This window comes from Heterocephalus glaber, unplaced genomic scaffold (genome assembly GCF_053883595.1).
Source record: "Heterocephalus glaber isolate CG9 unplaced genomic scaffold, H.glaber_assembly_v1.0 deba00001451, whole genome shotgun sequence".
NCBI lineage: Eukaryota > Metazoa > Chordata > Mammalia > Rodentia > Bathyergidae > Heterocephalus > Heterocephalus glaber.
Window position 1 is genome coordinate 6,757,249 of NW_028258301.1, and position 21,002 is coordinate 6,778,250.

Sequence of the window (21,002 nt, forward strand, 5' to 3'; positions counted from 1 at the left end):
TCAATGTTACCTAAGTGGCTAAACTTGTAATCTTATTGATCATAGTTTTGTCCCACGTTGTACCCACTTCATGATTTTGTACCCACCTTACGATTTTGCTCTATAAAATTTCCTGTATGAAGTGGGGTCCACAGAAACCCATTTTCAGGTCCCCTCCTATCTCTCAGGAGCTATCTCTTTCAATAAATATTTCCTACTCTTAATCTCCAGTGTTCCTTAGAATTCATTCTTCAATTTTGGGGAACACAAACTCAACAAATCTGACATCTAGCAGGTTGGGAGTTACATTTATTTCCCTTATATCAATATGACCTACAAAAATGGAAAAAAGATGATATTAAAAAACATATATCAAGAAGTCAATTTCTCCAAGATTCAGAATCCTGACACTGGAAAATAATAACCTGGGAAAGAAAGAACAGAGGTGGATCCCCAGGACCTAAGAAGGATCTGAAGGGAAAAGTGGAGCCCACAAAGAAAGTGAAGAGACGGACCTCAATACAGAAAAAAGAGATGTCAATCTGCACTTTCTCCCTGTATCCCACCTCGATCCATGAGAGAAGATCAAAGCCACAAAGACACAGTAAGAGCAGGTTGAATCCAGAGATCTCCAGGGAGAAATGCACCAGGGGACCAGATAGATGCTGGGCACTACAACAGCTGTTGAGGGACTCCAGTCCAAGTGACTTCCGTGTTCCCTGGAGAGGGTAACTTGCCCAGACACCAATTTAGGGAGAGGCCAACTGAACCCAGGATTCAGCAACAGAGGGTTGGCTTCTTCTCAGCACTCCCAGTGTTGAAATCCCATAGTGACTAGGTGAGGGACAACCACAAGATGCCCTGGGTCAGAAACCCATGGCCAGGCAAACAGGAGACACCCAGAGAATTGTAGGCTGAATGACTCAGGACCCATCCCCATGACGAGAAGCCAGGATCAGCCTGAAATGTGGATTTGAAAGTACCAGAACTGCATCCGGCCCTAATCCTACTGAAGGATTGGTAGGATTATCCAGCATCCCACACTAATGGTTCTGCAAGCTTGATGGGATTATCCAGCATGGATTTGGGCTCTTACTTCCTCCTTTGTCTACCAGCAATAGCCCTGAATTAGACACTATCAGAAAACTGCAGTCCCCAGAAGACAACCACAAGCTTAAAAAAAAAAAAAAAAAATCACAGAGAAATTTCTTTTTTTGTTGCTTTTGGGTTTTTTGTTGTTGATTTGTTTATGAGGTTTTTGGATTTTGTTTTTTCATTAATGTGAACACTGTTTTCAGTTTTTCTGGGGTTTTTTTCCTTCTTTCTTTCTTCCCTGTCTTCACCAGTTTCTTGTGGCTTGGGTAATCTTCCTTTGTCCTTTAGCCCTGCTTTTAATACATTTCTCTTTTTTTATTTCTGTTTTTGCCCAATTCCTTTTATTTTGGTACCAGGGATTGAACTCTCGGGTCCTTGTGCTTGGGAGGCAGGCGGCAGAACCACTGAGCTAAACCACTGGCCCCCCAATTCCTTTTAAATTTTCTTCCCTTAGGGTAAAATCGCTCTGTATATAATTTACTGTATATAATTGCACTTGATCTTAGTCAAAAGGCCAAGAAGCAATTTTACTGTATATAACTGATTTGTCTTAGCTCTTGTTATATAACTATAAATCTTGTACCTATGGTTAAAATTGGCAAATTAATTGTTATCATAGTCATTTTCTAGTTGGCACTTGATGTTATTGCACTACATTAGCCCACATGACACCGTTGTGATTAATTACCTTCCTAGAATGCCAATACCTAGATTGTATGGGGGCGTCATAAACAATACTATAATGTACTACCAAAGAACTAGATGCTAAACCAAACAAGCAGCAACCTTTCATCTCTAATAAACTGGTATAGACTCAAAAGCCAAAAAGCCAGCTATGCCTAAAGACATCTCTGAAAAGTAATCATTTCCTAAAGAGGTCTTGATATTAGTAATAAAGCTACCTACCATAAGCAACATAGACAACAACAAAAAAAAATAGAAAATGAGAAAACACAGAAGCAAGATGAAACCTGTAACCCCCAACTCACCCAAGGCAAATCAAGGGAGCAATGAGGTGGAAGACATAAGCCTCTCAGCTGAATTTTACGAAATGGTGGACATAACAAAACAGATCAGTAAGTCTCTTAACAAAAGAGAGAATTAAAGAGATGACAACCATAATGACGGAAATGATTCGTGAATCTAGAGTAAAAGCAGATTTAAAAAAAAAATAGAAGGCCGGGGATTTGGCTCAGTGGTTTCGCCGCCTGCTGTGCAAGCGCAAGGACCCGAGTTCGATCCCCGGTACCAAAAAAAAAAAAAATAGAGGCACTTAGGAAGGACATGGATCTCATGCAATGCCCAAAACAGAAAAGAACTGGATTCCATAAAACAGACTCAAATAGAAAACCAGGAGATTACAAATTCTACAGAAAATTTACATAGTAGAGTCAACCAATGTGAAGACAAAGTATCAGATCTAGGGATGGGGATGTAGTTCAGCAGCACAGCACCTACCTGAGAAACACAAGACCCTGAATATGATTCTCAGTACCAAAAAGAAAAAAAGAAAAATAATATCAGATCTAGAAGACTAGTTGGCAATCACCAAACGAAAGACCTCTTAAAAAATAGCAAGGCACCACAAAAAAAAAATCAATCCAACAGTAACTAGATGATGCAAAGAAGACCAAAGAAGATTAACTGGAATTAATGAAGAATCAGAAGACAGATATGTACAAGGGCATAAAAAACCTATTTTAAAGTGGCAGTGTATAGGTAACAGCAGAAAACTTTCTAAGAATGGAAAAAGAACTTGACATACAAATAAGACAGAACTCCAAATAGTTGTGATTAGAAAAAAACTACACCAAGGTATATAATAGTCAAGATTCCAGAAATTCAACACAAGAACAGAGTATTAAAAGCTGTTAGAGAAAAGAAACAAATCAGCCATAAAGAAAAACCCATCAGAATCACAGACTTTTCAACTCAAACCCTTAAGTCAAGAAGAGCTTGAAGTATATCAAGCCCTAAAAGAAAACCTCCAACCCAGATTCATGTACCCCACAAAATTATTTTTTAAAAATCGATGGAGATTTTACTTTTTTGATGACAGCCATTTCTAGAGTAAGATGGAAACTCAGTGTTGTGTAAATTGGCATTTTTCTGATGATCAACGATGTTGAACATTTTTTCATGTATTTACTGGCTATTTATACTTCTTTTGAGAGGTATCTACTTCAATTGCCCATTTTTTGATTGAGTTTTTTATTTTCTGAGATCAAATATTTTGATATCTTTATATAGCCTATATAGAAGACCAGATGGGAAGAATGAGGCCTAATTGGCTTCCTCATCGAACAGAGAGAATGCAAGCATGCTAACATGCTGCAGGGAAAAGTACAAACACCTGAGGTTAAGTTGTTTACCCAGAGAAGTACCATGGAAGGTGGGAGACAAATGAATCCTGTGTAACTCTAATTGCTTGTGCCTGTGTCTGAGTGAATAAAGCCGAGGTGTACCAGTGACCTGGGGCTCTATGTTGAAGGGGAGACATGAGTTCTTTGGTCCCCACATTTTAACCTGTTTCTGTATGTCTTTATTTTTCATCCTCATCACCCCTTGGTCAGGTTTGAGCTCATAGGCTGAGTTTCTACAGGTAGCATTCAAACAGGGACCTGGTGAAGGAAGTTTGCCCGGGAAGGAAAGTCTAGTGAATCAGTAATGGGGACTACTGCAGCAGAGAGGTGCCAGCCAGAAAAAGAAAACAACAAAAGGAAAATAAAACAAGAAAAGGAATGTGAGTGTGTGTGGTGGAGTCAGCCAGGTAATGGGGCAGAATTCATCAACTGAAGTACAGTTGGAAATTCTGCTGCACCAGTCTAGTGCTCAAGTTAGAACCCAGTTAATTTCTCAGATGTTGCAAGATGTTATCAAACATAATTCTTGGTTTCCTCAGATGGGTATGTTTGACGTAGAGAGTTGGGATTAAGTAAGAGGATTCGGGCCTGGGATTTAGCTCAGTGGCACCATGCCTGCCTTCCAAGTGCAAGGTCCTGAGTTTGATCCCCGGTACTGCAAAAAAAAAAAAAAAAAAAAAGTTTGGAGTGTGCCTATACCCAGGGCTTTGCTATATCCCCTAAAACTCTCTTTACATGGAGTATGGTCTGTGCAGTTCTTTACCCTTTAACTTTGGGGAAACATCTACACCTAGTGCAGCCTTGAGAGAAGACAAAGACGAGGGTGAAGAGCCTCGATCCCCTTCTCTTCTTCCTCCATCTCTGGTTGGGACACAAGTAGTGTCTCCTTATCAAAGATTGGTTAGACAGGCTGCGCTTAATGAAGAACCTTTTGGGACGTGTGCATCTCCAATTACTATTCATCCTGACCCTAACAATCCGCAACAAAATAGTCTCGAGCACAATCCTTTACAGTATAAGTTGCTCAAAGTATTAAAATCCAGTGTTGGGCTGGGGATTTAGCTCAGTGGTTTTGCCGCCTGCCTTGTAGGCACAAGGTCTAGAGTTCAATCCCTGGTACCCCCCCCCAAAAAAAATCCAGTGTCATGAACAATGGGGTTCAAGGACCTTTCACAATAGACTTATTTGAGTCTGTATTAGGAGCTTTGCGCTTGCCTCCTTTAGATATTACGCATTTAGCTAAATCCTACCTCTCTGCAGGCCAATACTTTTCATGTTAACTTTCAAGAGTTAGCAGCTGAGAAAGCTCGACAGAATCAGGCAGCAGGACAAATTACAGGACACCCAGAAATTACAGAAGAAATGCTGATTAACAGGTCGCCTCTCTGATCTGATCACACAGCTAACACTTTCAGACCAGGAATATCAGCAAATGGCTCTTATAATGAAACAAGCCTGGGTAACTATTTCTGAAGATAGTATTACCACTCAGCCCTTCTTATACATTCTACAAGGCCCTGGTGAGTCCTATGCCCAGTTTTTAGCCAGGTTTCAGGAAGCTGTAGGATGACAGATTTCACATGACCAAGCTGCAGAAATCGTGGTGCTGCAGCTCGCTTTTGAGATTGCCAATATGAACTGTAAACAAGCACTAGGGGCCATCTGAGTGACTAAAAATCTTGGAACATATCTGAAAGTGTCAAGATGCGGCTATTGAAGGCCATAAGTCCTCTGTTTGCCCAAGCTGTTTGGTTTAATTAAACAAAATCAGCCCTCTTCACACATACAATATTTTAATTGTGGCAAACCAGGGCATATCCATAAACACTGCAGTTCCATGGGATTGGCCTATGATAGTTATTGATCTTAAGGATTGCTTTTTACCATCCCTTTAAGCTCACATAACCAACCTCATTTTGCATTCTCTGTTCCTGCCACTAACTTTGGTACTCATTATTCTTCAGGTAAGTTTGTACAGCTGTACTGTCATCATTTATTTTACCTAGAAATACGCAGACAACAACTCTTAATGCTTCAACTTATTTTACGGGTGGATCCTCTTGAGGTTTTGCTTCCTACTGCACTATGCAAAATCACCAGAAAATTGAAACCCAGGGACTTTCAGCTCAAAGAGCAGAATTAATTGTTGTGATTACATATTGTGATTACATAGTTGTTGTAATAGTATATTAGAATATACTATGGCAGAAGCTGTTAACATTTTATGCAATTCTGCCTATTAGTTAATATCACTAATAACTTAGAGACTGGCAGAATTACATTAGTCAAAAGTACAAAAGCATGAGAAAAGGGAGAAGGTACAAGTGTTGTGGCAGTCTCCAGAGACAGGACAAGGGGAGGGACGAGTTATTCTCCAGGCATAGAGGCAGGGATTTGCTTGTCATTGCAGGAAATGGACAGATGATGTGGGTACCCTCTAGGAGCATATGATCATGGAGAAGTCCTCCCCATGACGTGTCCATGAAGGAACCTGACTCTGCTCTCAACAGTGAAAGCCTTCCCTCACACAACTGAAGAAAACTACTCAGGAGGCAGAAAGACTTGTTCATGGTAGGCAGCTACCCAAGATGAGAATGACTGGCATCTATCAAGGGCTCTTTGAATGGACCCTCTGGAAGGTATCTTTGACTGCCAATCACAACTATGCCTCTCTTCAACAGGAAGTAGTTAAGAGTGGTCTGCGTCCATTACTCCCTTTCAGCAGTTAAGGGGTATCTCTCCAGAGGGCAGGACAGTTAAGTTAGTCACAGTATAAGCAGTCAGATAAAGCTGGGCCCTTGAAAAGAGCTAGTACAGACACATTACGACTCTGGATGGAGGTATAGTCATTATTGACACATATATTTCACCTACAGATAAACAGCAGTGATTGATATTCAAACTGCTATTATAAAACAAAACGGGGAGAGCCGGGGATTTAGCTCAGTGGTCCAGTGCCTGCCTCGCAAGCCCAAGGTTCTGAGTTCAATCCCTGGTACCAAAAAAAAGGGGTGGGGGTATGGAAGACCAGATGGGAAGAATGAGGCCTAATTGGCTTCCTCCATAAACAGAGAAGAGGGCATTGCAAAGGTGCTAACAAGCTGCACAGAAAAATAAAAACACCTGAGGTTCAGTTGTTTACCCAGAGAAATATCATGGAGGGTGGGAGACAGATGAATCCTGTGTAACTCTAATTGCTTGTGCCTGCGTCTGAGTGAATAAACCCAAGCTGCGCCAGTAACATGGGGCTCTATGTCAAAGGGAGACATGAGTTCCCTGGCCCCCCCAGATTTTAACCTGTTTGTGTCTCTATTTTTCATCCTCATCACCCCTTGGTCAGGTTTGAGCTCATAGGCTGGTTCCTACAATCCTAGATATTAATCCTCTGAGGTGTAGCTGGCAAAAAATGTTTCCCATTCTGTAAAGTTGTGTCTTCACTCTATAAGTTGGCTGTTTTCATTACTGTGCAGAAGCTTTTCAATTTCAAATAGTCCAATTTGCTGATTCCAGGTGTTATTTCTTATGCAACTGTGGTTCTGTTCAGAAAATCCTTGCTTACACCTATGACTTCAAGAGTCTTATCTGCCTTATCTTCAAGGAGGTCAAGTGTTTCTGTTTTATTATTAAGAGTAAAGCAGGCGGTATCACATCGTAAATTACAAGTTATGTTATAACGCTACAGTGATAAAAACAGCATGGTTGGGCCAGGGATTTAGCTCAGTGGTGCCACTGCCTGCCTCACAAGCGCAAGATCCTGAGTTCAATCCCCAGTACCAAAAACTATATATATATTAAGATTTTTCAACCAGTTTCATTTTATTTTGGTATACTGTGTAAGATGTGTTTCTACCTTTAAGTTCCTGCATGTGGATAGCCAGTTTTTCCCAGCACCGTTTGTCAAAGAGGCTATCTTTCCTCCAATGTATATTTTTGGTACCTTTGTCAAAGATCAGGTGTTTGGGATTTGGTTTGTGGGCTATATTCTGTTCCACTAATTCACATATCTGTTTTTGTGTCAGCATCGTTCTTTTTTTTTTTTTTTTTTTTTTTGGTACCGGGGATTGAACTCCAGGTAAATTTCACTAAGGGTTTGTCCATTTTATTCTTTCAAAGAACCAGGTCTTCAATTCACTGATAACTTTGTATATTTTAGTTTCAATTTCATTAATTTCTGTTTGGACTGTTCTTGTTCTTCTAGTTTCTTGAGGTGCAACATTAGATTACTTATTTGAGCTCATTCTGCTTTTCTAATACAAGCATTCCCTGCAATAAATTTCCTTCCTAGGGGTGCTTCCATTGCACCCCACATGTTCTGGTATGTCACAATGACATTACCATTTAATGCTAGGAAATTCTCAATTTACTCCTTGATTTTTTTTTCTGTGACTTACTGAGTGTTCAGGAGTGTGTTATTTAATACGCAGGTGTTTAAAAAATTTCTGTGGGTTTTTTTGCAACTGATTTCTAGTTTCAGTGTTATGATCTAATAGGATACATGAGATGATTTTGAGTCTTTTGTTTTTACTTGAGCAGGCTTTAATGACTACTATGTGGTCTATTTTGGAGAAAGTTGGTGTGCTGCTGAGAATGTGTACTCTCTTTTAGCAGAGTAGAACATTCTGTAGAAATCTGTAAGTCCATTTGTGCAAAGGTGTAATTTAGCTCAGATGTTTTTTCATGACTTTTTAAATCTCTTAGTGAAAGTGGGGTGAGATGACCCACTATGATTGTGTTAATGTTTATTTGATCTTGTATGTCCCACAGTGTTTCTTTTATGAAGTTAGGTACTCCAATATTTGATGCATGTATATTTACAACTGTTATCTCTTCCTGTTAAACTGTTCCCTTAACTAACAGGTAGCAAACTTTGTCTTTTCTAATGGATGGATGATTGGTTGGTTGATAGTTGATTTTTAGCAATAGGATCCCACTATGTAGTTCAGGCTGGTCTTGAACTCACTCCTGCCTCATCCTCCCACGTGCTTGGATTATACAGGCATGTACCATCATGCCTGGCTCTTCTGATCCATTTTAGCTTAAAGTTTACTTTGTCTGAGAATAAAATTGCTACTCCTGCTTCCTTTTAGTTCCTGATGCATGGAATATTATTTCCCATTCTTTGATTTTTAGTCTATGAATTTCTTTTTGGATTAGATGAGGTTCTTGAATGCAACATACTGTATGATTGTTTTGTTTTGTTCTGTTTTGAGGATTGAACTTGGGTCCTTGTGCTTGCACAGCAGGCACCAAAAGCACTGAGCTAAATCCCCAGCCCTGTATGATTGTTTTTTAATCCCATTTGTGAATCTGTGTCTTTTAATTGAGGAGGTAAGGCAATTTACATTGAGAGTTATTACTGACAGGTAATGACATTACTGTCATTGCATTTTTTCTGTTGTTGGCACTTTTCCCCCTTTTTTTGTTAAACTATTTACCTTGCTTGATGTATTCATTCCATCTGACTTTTTGGCTTTTTTGGCTATGTTGTCCCTAAGATATTCTTGAGTATTTTTTGGAGTGCTGATTTGATGTTCATGAATCTCTTAAGGTGTTCTTTGTCATGGAATGTCCTTTTTCTTCCATCAATTTCAAAAGATCATTTTCCAGGATATATTAGTCTAGGTTGGAAGTTGTTTTGTTCTCAGGCTTAAAACACTTCAGTCCAAGCTCTGCTGGACTTTTTAAAGCCAGTGTTGAGTAGTCTACTGTAATCCTAATAGGTTTAACTTTAATACAAAGATTTTTTTTTCTCTGACAGCTTTTGAGTGTATGTGCTGCCAAAGTGAGCACTGTGATAGCTTTTAAGATTCTGTCTTCTTGTTGGACATCTGGGATTTTGACAGATGTGTCCGGGGGAGCTTCTTTTTTCATCATAGTTACTTGATGTTGTGTAAGCTTCACACCTACCTGTTGAGTTCTTTCCTCATACCTGGAAAGTTTTGCTACAATTTCTATAAGCAAATTTTTTATTCCAGGTGTTCTGTCTTCAAATTTCTCTCTAAATCCAATTAGCCTTAGGTTAGACTTGGTGTCATCTAGTAGCTATTGGATGAATTTTTCTTGTTCTCTTATCATTTATAAGGCTTAAGTCACCATGAATTTCCATTTTATTCTCAATTTCTGAAACTCTATCTCCACATTGGTCATTTCTGCTTTTTAAAATTCTAAAGAATACTTTATCTCTGGGGACTTGTGTTTGGCTCATTTTCATGGAATCTGTATATTTGGTAAATTTTTCATTTATGTTTTGAAACATTTGGTCAGCTCTTCCCATTTTTTTTCTCCCATATACACAGTGGCCAGTTTGTATATTATTTCCTCATCTTTTGGATTATACCCCCTTTGAACTCACTGAGTTTTTTTTACTTCTTTATTTCCTATAACTCAGCTATCAGATATTTGCTTTTCCATCAGCACTCCTTTCATCTGTTGTGGGGGCTTTGCAGTCTTCAGAGGCATTTTGTTGCCTTGCTTTTTCATGTTCTTTTTTTTTTTTTAATGTGTGCTGAGGATGAAGTCAAATAGAATGAAGACTTTGTTGTTGACATAAGGCTCTCTTTAAGTTCTGTTTTCCAGCGATGTGTTCTTGGCTTTCTTTGTCCAGAGATATTGCATATCCCTTCAATCTATTCAACTTAATTGGGTTGGACCTTGTCATTGTGTTATAAGGAGAATTTCTTCTGATTATAACACTGTCAACAGAACCAACCATGTATCAAATGTCAAGATTAAAATTTGCGCAAGGTCCCAAGTTCAACCCCTGGTACCAAAAAAAAAAAACTTACTTTGATAATTTCACCCTTTTACCGATAAAAGTTCTTACAGACAATATTGTACTGCTATCTGTAATTCATTCTGTAGTTCTTCTGGGATTCAGGGGTTGGGAAGAAGTGGAGGAGAAAAATAGGGTATGTCAATGGGAAGAGGAGGTAAGAAATGTTGAAAGGTTAAAACATATAGGAAGTTACTCCAGCGGCAGATTTGAAAATGCGAAGAGTATTGAAGACCATAAGGAACAGACCCAAATTGCCAGGGCTGAGGTACTGCATCAGTGGCAGATTTGAAAGTATGAAGATGGCAAAGAAACAGACCTGAGGATCAGTGGAATAGACTAGAAGATGCAGAAACAACTACAGACATCCTCAGCCACCTCATCTTTGACAAAGGAGCCAACCACCCTCATTGGAGGAAAGATAGCCTATTTAATAAATGGTGTTGGAAAAATGGATTTCAACCTGTCAAGAGATTAAAACTAGACCCATATCTATCACCATGCACTAAACTAAGATCGAAGTGGATTAAAGATCTAAATATTAAGACAGAAACACTAAACTTGCTGGAAGATAAGTTAGGTAGAACTCTTGCAGATACTGGCATAGGTAAAGACTTTATGAACAAAACCTCAATAGCACGGGAACTAACAGAAAGAATCAACAACTGGGATTTCATCTTATTAAAAAGCTTCTGCACTGCAAGAGAAACCACCAACAGAGCTAAGAGACAACCTACAATGTGGGAAAAAATTTTTAGCAGCTGTAGCTCAGACAAAGGGCTACTATCTCAAATCTATAAAGAACTGAAAAAAATCAGACCCCCCCAAATTTAAAGACCCAATTCAAAAATGGGCATCTGAAATGAACAGACATTTCTCAGACAAAGAAGTAAAAGCAGTAAATAAACATATGAAAAAATGTTCAACATCACTGGTCATTCGAGAGATGCAGATGAAAACAACACTGAGATTCCACCTCACCCCAGAAAGAGTGGCTGCTATCAACAAATCAACCAATAACAAATGCTGGTGGGGGTGTGGAGAGAAAGGAACCCTTCTCCATTGTTGGTGGGAGTGCAGACTGGTGCAACCACTGTGGAAATCAGTATGGAGATACCTCAAAGAACTAGGGCTGGAGGTCCCATTTGACCCAGCTATTCCCCTGCTGGGTATTTTCCCAAAAGAATTAAAAGAATCATACCACCAAGATATATGTGTACCCATGTTTATAGTGGCATAGTTTATAATAGCTAAAGCCTGGAAACAGCCCAAGTGGCCATCAACTGGAAACTGGATAAAGAAGATGTCTTTTTTTATAAAATGGAGTACTACTCAGCCATAAAGAACAAGAAACTAGAGTCATTTATGACTAAATGGATGCATATTGAAGCCATACTCTTAAGTGAAATAAATAAGGCACACATGTGTAAATACCAATAGTTCCTCTAGTGTGAGAAACTGAGAGTGTAAATAAGGATTAAAAGGATTAACAACTAATAATTGATACTTTGAAACAGGAAAAGGTCCAAAGCGGTAGGAGTGGTGGGAGGAGATGGGGAAAGGGAAGAATGGAAAGGAAAAATTATGAGAAAAGAAAAAAAAATGGAAACAAAGTCTATGTAAATAGGAAAGGGTGGAGGGGTGAAGGGCACACAGGTAATGGGGAAAAAATAAGAACCAAGATACATGGATGTTACCTGATATGAATGAGCGAATTGAACAGCTCTCAAAGGAACATTCTCTGAAGAAAAAAAGAAAAGCATTCAAAAAAAAAAAAGTAAAGAAAGAGAAGAAAAGAAAAAGAAACAGAAATATGAAAAAAGTGAATCAACTGATAGTTCATCAAGCTCTGATGAGTGAGTGGGTGAAGGCTGTTCCATCCCAGACTCCTGGCAAGGAAAAGGCCTGGAAAGCAAAAGATGAAAAGTTAGAAAAAGAAGATGACAGCCAAGGTATTTAGAGGGATAAGTGGATGACTGTTGATTTCATGTGTGTTAAAACTGTGTCATCATCGTCACTTAAAGCTGAAAAGGAAATGACAAGGAAAATAAGAGCGAGAAAAAAACTGAGCACTTGAACAGTCTAAAAACTACTTGAAAGAGAATTGAAACCATATTGGAAGGATGGTGGGACAGGTCTGCCATCAGAAGGCTGCAATGAATCATCAATTAAAGTCTCCAGAATAGAGGATGGTGGATTAAGCTGGCTAAGGAAATCTTACCAGAGAATGAAAGAACAAGCTGAAAAACAAAACAGAAAAATTTGAGGATATTTTAGCCGAAAGATATGAGTCAATGGAAATATTTCAGTTGAAATTAGAAGAAGCTGAAAAAGCTGCATCCAAAAATGATTCTAGACAAGAACAATGGAGGAAACCAACATATTCAAATAAAGTACAAAATAGTCAAGAAAAAAATTAGATTTAGTAAAATATAATAAAAGTTCAAGAGATAGGTATGATACAACAGAGATTGCAAATAGTAGCAATAACAATAAATTTAGTGGCAATGAAAAAGATAAAGAGATATGGGTCTTTAGAATCGCATAGAAGAGAATTCAGTCCAAGGCAAAATCAAGAGTTCACTTCTCCAGGAAATTTGAGACCTAAATTCTTAAGACCATCTGATGATGATGAACTCTGATCTCATAGCAAGGCTAGAAATTTGGAGCCATCTAGTTCATCAACATTAGTAGCTGAGGGTTCTTTGCAGTGTGCTTTCCAAAAACCCATGGAAAACAATGAAGAAAGATTAACATCTTGGAGTCAATCTCATGGAAGAGGAGACAAGAAACATTCAAGTAAAAAGCCATTAGAAACCAGCAGCAGTCCTGACTCTTGACACATTCCAGGAGACATGGGAGAAAAATTACCAGCTGAAAATGTGAGAGATGACCCTCCAATGAGAGAACATTGGTAGGCCACAGAGTCTACATTTTCTGGTCTAGAGGATGAGTCCATCCATGTCCTGAGTGTTGATGAGAAGAACAAGTTGGGGAGCCAAGATTATTAAGGCAGAGATGACGGGGAATATGGAACTGGTTGTAAAACATAAAGCCCAACTTGAAAAGGCTAATAAATTAAAAGAAAGTATAACACAAATATCATCAAAAACAACAGGAGTAGAAGAGAATGCAGACCAGCAAGAAGTGATCCTTGTCAGAACAGATGTGTCTGGAAGAGGGTGGCCTGTGAACACCACAACCTCTGGAATCAAAAGTAGGAAGTAGGAAGAGACACAGGGTTTCTGCCCATGAGGAAAAGGAAAGAGTCAGATACTTTCATGATGATGATCATCTAAGTCTAAATGATTTAGTAAAAATGAAAAGATGGGAACAGTTGAAAGTCAAAACAAACTTTTTATGAGAATGGTGTCTAAGTTTATGGGGAAAGCAGATAGGGACTATTATACTCTGGATGACATGTTTGTATCCAAAGCAGATGAGAGTGAACATCTTGGTGAAGAAGAACAAAACCAGAGATGGGCCAGGGATTTAGCTCAGTGGTTCCAGCGCCTGCCTCACAAGCGCAAGGTCCAGAGTTTGATCCCCAGTACCAACAAAAAAAAAAGGGGGGGGGAGGCTATTGCTGAGCACCAGCATCTTGCTGCACAAATGGAAAAATGTCTGTATTGTTTTGACAGCTTTCAATTTCCCAAGCACCTTATTGTTGCAATAGATGTTAAGGTTTATTTATGTTTACCCAACTTTCAATCTCTTTCTGAGGGGCACTGCCTAACTGTCCCTTGGCAGCAGCATCGAGCTGCTACCTTATTGGATGAAGACATCTGGGAAGATATTCAGGATGTTTAGGAAATCATTAGTAAAGATGTTTGAAGATAAAGGATTGGACTGCATCTTTTTAGAAACTAATATGAGCATGAAGAAACAGTGTCACATGGTTTATGAATGTATTCCTCTCCCAAAGGAAGTGGGTGATATGCTCCCATCTATTTTAAGAAAGTCATAATGGAATCTGATGAAGAGTGGTCCATGAACAAGAAATTGATTGATCTTTCTTCAAAAGACATCAGAAAATCTGTACCCAGAGGCTTACCTTACTTCTCGGTGGACTTTGGCCTCCAGGGAGGATTTGCTCATGTCACTGAAGATGAGCACAAATTCCCTCATTACTTTGGAAGGGAAATGATTGGTGGGATTTTGGATCTAGAACCAAGACTTTGGTGAAAGGGCATCCGAGAAAGCTTTGAGAATCAGAGGAATAAACCACTGCAGTTCGCTCAGTGGTGGAAACCATATGACTTCACCAAAGTAAAAAATGTTGATGTTTAACTCTTATTTTTAATTTCCTCTTCACATTTTTTTTCAGTTTAATTTCCACTGCATCTCACTAAACAATCGAGCCTCAAGTCATAGGGAAAAAAGTAACAACAGCAGGCTGCTCTGGGTCTCTGATACCTGTGCACTGTTGGATTGTGTTGTTCTTTTCCCTCACCCTATGTAGAGTTCATTTGAGTGACCTTGGAGTAACAGTAAATTTACTGAATGACCTGCTCACATTCCTGTTCTGCACCTACTTCTTGCTGTTCTAAATAAGTTAATCTAGAAAAGTGTTTTCTGAAATGATAGCTGGGAAGCCTAGAAAATTAGGCCTGCTTTAAGGTAGTTAAGTTTACTGCTTGGCTTCTTTGTATTTTTTAGAATAAGATTATATATTCAATAATTGAAATTCATTTTAAAAGAACTGTATACAAGAGCTCTCAATTTTCTACCAGTGGTATGTAGTATCATTACTATTTGCTTTGTTAAAGGAGAAAGAATATCCCAAGAATATTAAAGAACTAAGTGGTAATAAAAATATGACAGTCACAATTCAAAAATATAAATAGGAAGTTAGACTTGTAGTTATTTTATATTTAGGATAAAGAGCTGGTGTTCAAGGGGTTTGAGAGTTTTTGGGTAGTCAGAAGGATGTATGCAGATGGTTGGAAGTGTATTTAGAGGTTGAGGAAGCCTGTGAGATTGTTGGTTCCTGTTAATGTTTGTAGGTAATTTTGTTTGGGTCCTCTAAGCCCAATTTTGTTAAGAAATACTCTCAAATGCCTTTAAATAATACTGTTTAATTTATACCACTAGTTACTTCTTACTAATACAATTACACAGGCTACTGTGAAATTTATGCCATTAAAAAGGAGAAGGAAGGCAAAGAGACAAGATAATGAGGGAGAGAACAAAGAATAGGGAAGGGAGAGAGTCAAAATACAGGAGGGAAGAAACAATAAAAGACAGGGCAAATCGAAGAGGAAAATCCTCAAACTTAAAGTATAATAACCATAATCAATAAAGAAGAAAAAAATGATGAAAACATAGGGGGAAAAAAAGATGACTCAAAACCAACAAAGTAGCAAGGATACAAAAACAATTACCAAAATGTCAATATAAACAAGAATTAAAGCCTTCACACAGTTATCAGAGCATTAACCCAGTGCTTCCACACAGCTCCCTATACAATGGCATCACTCTGATTTCAAGTAGCCAAGTACAGGAGTTTGCCTCTGTGGGCCAGATAATTGCTCTGTCAGAAGCCTTGAGAACTGTCAGTTCCTCTACAAGGTGTCCTGGATCCAGGAAGGTGTTCAAGATCCAGGAATGACCCCCTGCAGTCCTTCACAGACTCAACTGCCTTAATCGATTTGGGACAGTAAGTATCTTGGATGTCTTCACATCTTCCCCCGACAGTCTTTCCGTGCCTGTGATATGGCCAAAAAGCAGCTGGCCCAGATACCATTCACCATCTCTCTGTCCACAGATGTCTCTCTGTTTCAAGCCCACCCACAGGAAAAAAAAACCAGGAGAACACTCACTCTCTTCTGGCTCCACAGTCACTCTCTGATTCTGCTCTGAGTATCTGTCATGGAACCAGTTTTCTGTTCCTTTTGCAGTTCTCGACTAGGAGTTGCTGGGGGTTCCCCCATGGAAGCCTGCCAGCAGTTGTTGGTAGGGCACTGAATGTTCCATGTAATGCACTCCCATTGTATATGGGAGGAATAGGTAACTTATTATTACTGTGTTGGGGATACCTCTTCCCCTAGGGTCCTGCCATGTGCTGCAACTGAAGCATCATCCACCGGTCCTACAAGCAGGTGCATGGCTGCAAGGCAACTCGTTCTACCCCATTCTGTTTTTCAGCTTCCCTAAATCCCTGAGTTGGAAAAGTCTCACTTTTCTGTACCCAGTGAAGAGGACAAAATAACTGTGACTATTCCATCCTCTAGGCCATCACTGGAGGGCTGGCTCTCCTTCAGTCCAATCCTCTCCCAAGATGGCACGTATGCTGGATCTGTGGTAGAGGGTGGGATACCATGATCCAGGAATGCTCCAGTTTTCCCTAACAACCCTCTAAACACTGAAGTTAATCCAACAGTATTTTCTTTTCATTTCTTCTATACCAGACTATATCTTCTACCCCTACCTCAAGGTAACTGCTTTTCTTCAACACAGATTCAGAGACACTTGTCCTTGCTGATGCCTACTCATCTATTTTCCTTATCAATAAGTATCTTTTCTGTATACCATTAACAAACTTAGAAAGAAATCAGGAAAGAATCTCACAATGTCCAAAGAAAGAAACAAGTACTAAGCCTAACAAAGAAGGTGAAAAGTCTCAATGAAAATTAGAAACCACTGAAGAGGGCAATGTACATGTCTCAGAAGTTCAGCAAACTTCAAGTCAGTTACAATCAGAGATTAACACACAGATAACATGAACTGATTAAGCCAATATTCAAGAGATAGTATTTTTTTTCTAGATGCTCAAATGATTTTTCTTCTTTGAAGTCTAATATTTTTACTAAAACATATTCTAGTGTTATTTTGGCTATAGTCTCGTGTACATGGTTTGTTCTGTTAGCATGCAATTTTATCACTTCTTTACATTTCAGGAGGTTACTGAATTTTATTTCTTGTATCTATTCTATTGCCTTACTTTGATTTTCTTCTGCAGAGACTCATTACCTGTGTATGTTGGGTCTTCTTTTGCCTCTCTTTGTTCATATCATTTTCTCTCAAAGTTTTTTATTCATTAAAAATCCCCTAAATTGGGTGTGGTGAAGTATGCCTATGATCCCACCACATGAGAGACTCAGGCAGGAGGACTGCCCCAAGTTTGAGGCTGCGCAGGGCTACATAGTGAGTTCAAGGCCAGCGTGAACTACATACAAGACCTTGTCTCAAAAACAAACCAAAAAAGCTCTCACAGTATCTTTTTTAAAATTCCTAGGGTACTTGGGAGGCTGAGGCAAGAGGATCACCACAAATCCGAGGCCAGCCTGGGGTATATAGTGAGTACAAAGACTGCCTGAACTACATGGTAAGATCCTGCCCCCCACCCCAAAAAAGAAAATTAACTAGGGTTTATCTTTGGCCAACAATGGATCCACAGGGTGTCATGGCATTCTGTGAAAAGTCTTTGGTTGTTCTTTATTTTCTTCTTCCTCTTCTGAAACATCTTTATAGGCCTCTTGTTCCTCCACCATATTTTTCAAAGGTTGAGAAAATTTGAGCAGTGATTTTTTTTAAGGATGTGGCGGTAGTTTGTCTTTCTGAAGGACAAATACAATCTGCCACAAGCTTTTAGCCGCATAATTCATAATACCTAAGTCATGGAAATGGCCTGTATCTTGAATGGATAAAGAAAATAAGGTATTTATACACAGTGGAGTACTACTCTGCCATAAAGATAAATGAATCATTTGTAGGAAAATGGATGTACTTTGAATCCATAATGTTAACTGAAATAAATCAGACACACAAGCTTAAATACCCTATGGTTTCTCTTATATGAGAAAGCCAAAGTATAAACAGATCAAAGAGTGAAATAAAAGACAAACAATAGGAAGCAGGAAGATAGATCTTTGGCAAATGGAAAGAAGACTAAGAGATTCTGAGAGGGAGTGGAAGGGCATGTGTAATGGCTTCTATCAAGAAGTGTCAGCCGGGGATTTAGCTCAGGATTTAGCCTGCCTGACAAGTGCAAGGACCTATGTTCGATCCCAGGTACCAAAAAAAAAGAAAAAAAAGGACATGTCCCCAAAGCCTCATGTGATCATAGGCAGGGCTTTTTGGAGGTGGCTGGATCTAGATGTATGATGCTGGGATTACATGTTTGATGCTAGGATCATGGGTGTGTGGTTAACAAATTAGTCCACTGACTGGTCTGGCATAGTTCTGGGTGTAGATAATGGGAAGGCCCACCCTGGGTGTGAGTGGTACCCACTCTAAGGGCATGTAGCCTGGACAGAATATAAGAGACTGAAAGAGGGCTGCTGTTGTCACTTGCTGCTGCTTCAACACTTCACTGCTTTGCTGCCTTCTGCCCACCATGAACTGTTTCTCCTCTGTGATGCTCTTCTGCCATGCCACCCTGCCTTGGAGCCAGACAACTATGAACTGAAACCTCTAAAAACTGAGCTGAAATAAACCTTCCCTCCTTTAATTTTGAATGTCAGTTATTTTGTATCAGCAATGAGAAAAGACAGAATGCAAAAAGAATTAAGATGTGTCATATACACGTACCAACTGCCCACAATGAATGTATTCATTATGCACCACAAATGTACTAATTTTTTTAAAGTGAAGCAAATTCACAATTCCTGTATATTGTAATTCCATTATCCTCTGAGTCTTTGAGAACATCATTCTTGGTATTGAAGAGAAGGTACTATACTGATATGATATGTAGGAGATTAAGCTAAAAAAAAAAAAAGTGGTCCTTTGTCTATCTCTGTAAACTCACAAAAAAATTTATATATAAATTTTTTTTCTCTAGTCACTGAAAAGTCCAAGAACTAATAACCAACCCAATTGTAATCAATATCCTTAACATCCAGACTGGTTGTTTTGAAATACTCTTTCCTATTAAAACAACTTATCTTGGAGAAATAGCTGATCGTAGGTACAAGGTGGGAAATGAGCCTATGATAGTTTAACACACAAGAAATATCAAGACAAGGTCAAAAAAGACTGAAGAATTAACTTGAAAAGAATCTCAGACAATAATAGAGCAATCTGAGTTTTAATTAGTATAAAAGTAAAAGTATAAAACTAATATAAAATATTTCATATAAAATGTATTGTATAATTTATACAATATTATATAATTATATGCAATATATAATTGTATAATATATAAAATATAAAATTAGTTTAAATTAGTATAAAGTAAAATTAGTTCAAAACATATCCAATGTTTAAACGTACATGAATCCACACTGATAAAAAACTGATCACCTGAAGATGACAGAGAACCAATTCATTATTTTAAAATAGGCAAATAGAAGGGAAGAATTGGGTCTTTCTCACATGAACTACACTATTGGGAACCAAATAGATTGACGGGAAACGTTTCCTTAACACAGTATTAGTAACTAAAAACAAACTTATAAAATTATATTACCATTTCACAAATGTGAATTAGTGAATCTAGGCACTAAGTATCAACAACTGCTAAAATCAAACAGCAAAAAGCAGATATTATTAAAAGACCCCAGAACCACCTATAATCTTGCCAAAGGAACTGAGCCAGACTCTAAGCCTCTGTATCTACCTATAATTTGTAGGCAATACAAAGGACACCAAAAAAAGGTTTGAAATGTACCATAAGTATGCAATTTAGACTATGGGTAACACTAAACACCAAACACCTCTGGGTTTTTCAAGATATAAATGTTAATTAAAAGAAAGTTATACAAGGAAAACTACAGAGTAAAAGATTTAAATATATCAAGATTTTTTAAATGGACAAGACTAAATTATAAGATCTAGAGATGCAAATTTGGGTGACAAACTATTAAAAAATACAAGACAGTGATTACTTTTTTTTGGTACTGGGGATTGAGCTCAGGTCCTTGCGCTTGCGAGGCAGGAGGTGGAACCACTGAGCTAAATCCCCAGCCCTGATAGTGATTACTTTTTATGTCAAGGTAGAGATGACTTCTGAAGAGAAGGAGGGACTGTGATAGGATGAAGCACAATGAGGAGTTTCTGGATAGGAGTTACAAAGGAATTCAAACATCATAATTTACTAACCTATACATATGTTTTCTGTACTTTTCTACACTTCTTACACAGTATTTATTTTAATTTAAAAAAGAAGATTGCAAAAAGGTGTTCTGCCACAAAAAAGAATATTCTATAGATAGTTTTATCAGTGACAAAAATTAGGCACAATAAAAAATACAAATAGGATCCAATACAAATCCAATACAAATAGGTCATTTTTAATCTCGATTAAACCATCACTGCAAAATAAGCATTCTTATCCTCATTTCAAATTCAAACCTACTAACCTACCAAAAGAATTCAAATTTTATTTCAAAGTTGGTTTTTTTCATGTATTTAAATGATATTAATAACTTATAACAACCAATCAGGAAGAGAAAAAAAAAAAAGAAAAAGCCTATTAACAAAGAAACCACGTAACAAGCAAGTCATAAAAGACAAAAAAAAATTTTTGCAAATAAAGCCAGGCATGTTGGTGCATACCTATAATCTCTGCACTTGGGAGGCTGAGGCAGGAGGATTGCCATGAGTTCGAGGGCAGCCTGGGCTACATAGTTCAAGACCTGCCTAAACTTCATAGCAAGACCTTGTCTCAAAAACAAATATTTTCTGGACTGGGGATTTAGCTCAGCAGCACAGCACCTGCCTGGCAAGCACGAGGTCCTGAGTTCAATCTCCCCGGTACCAAAAAAAAAAAATTTATTTCAAATAAGCAACAAATACATGAAAAGATCTTCAATCTAACTAGTAAACAGGGAAATGTATTTAAAACACTG

General features: G+C 38.3%; 1 protein-coding gene and 1 pseudogene across 4 annotated transcripts in view; one reads left to right on the top strand and one right to left on the bottom strand.

Moving 5' to 3' along the window:
- Mast2 (microtubule associated serine/threonine kinase 2) overlaps positions 1–21,002 on the bottom strand; it is a 260,674-nt gene that overhangs the window by 212,934 nt on the left and 26,738 nt on the right. The window lies entirely within an intron of this gene.
- On the top strand, positions 2,039–14,499 carry LOC106008509 (CWF19-like protein 2; annotated as a pseudogene).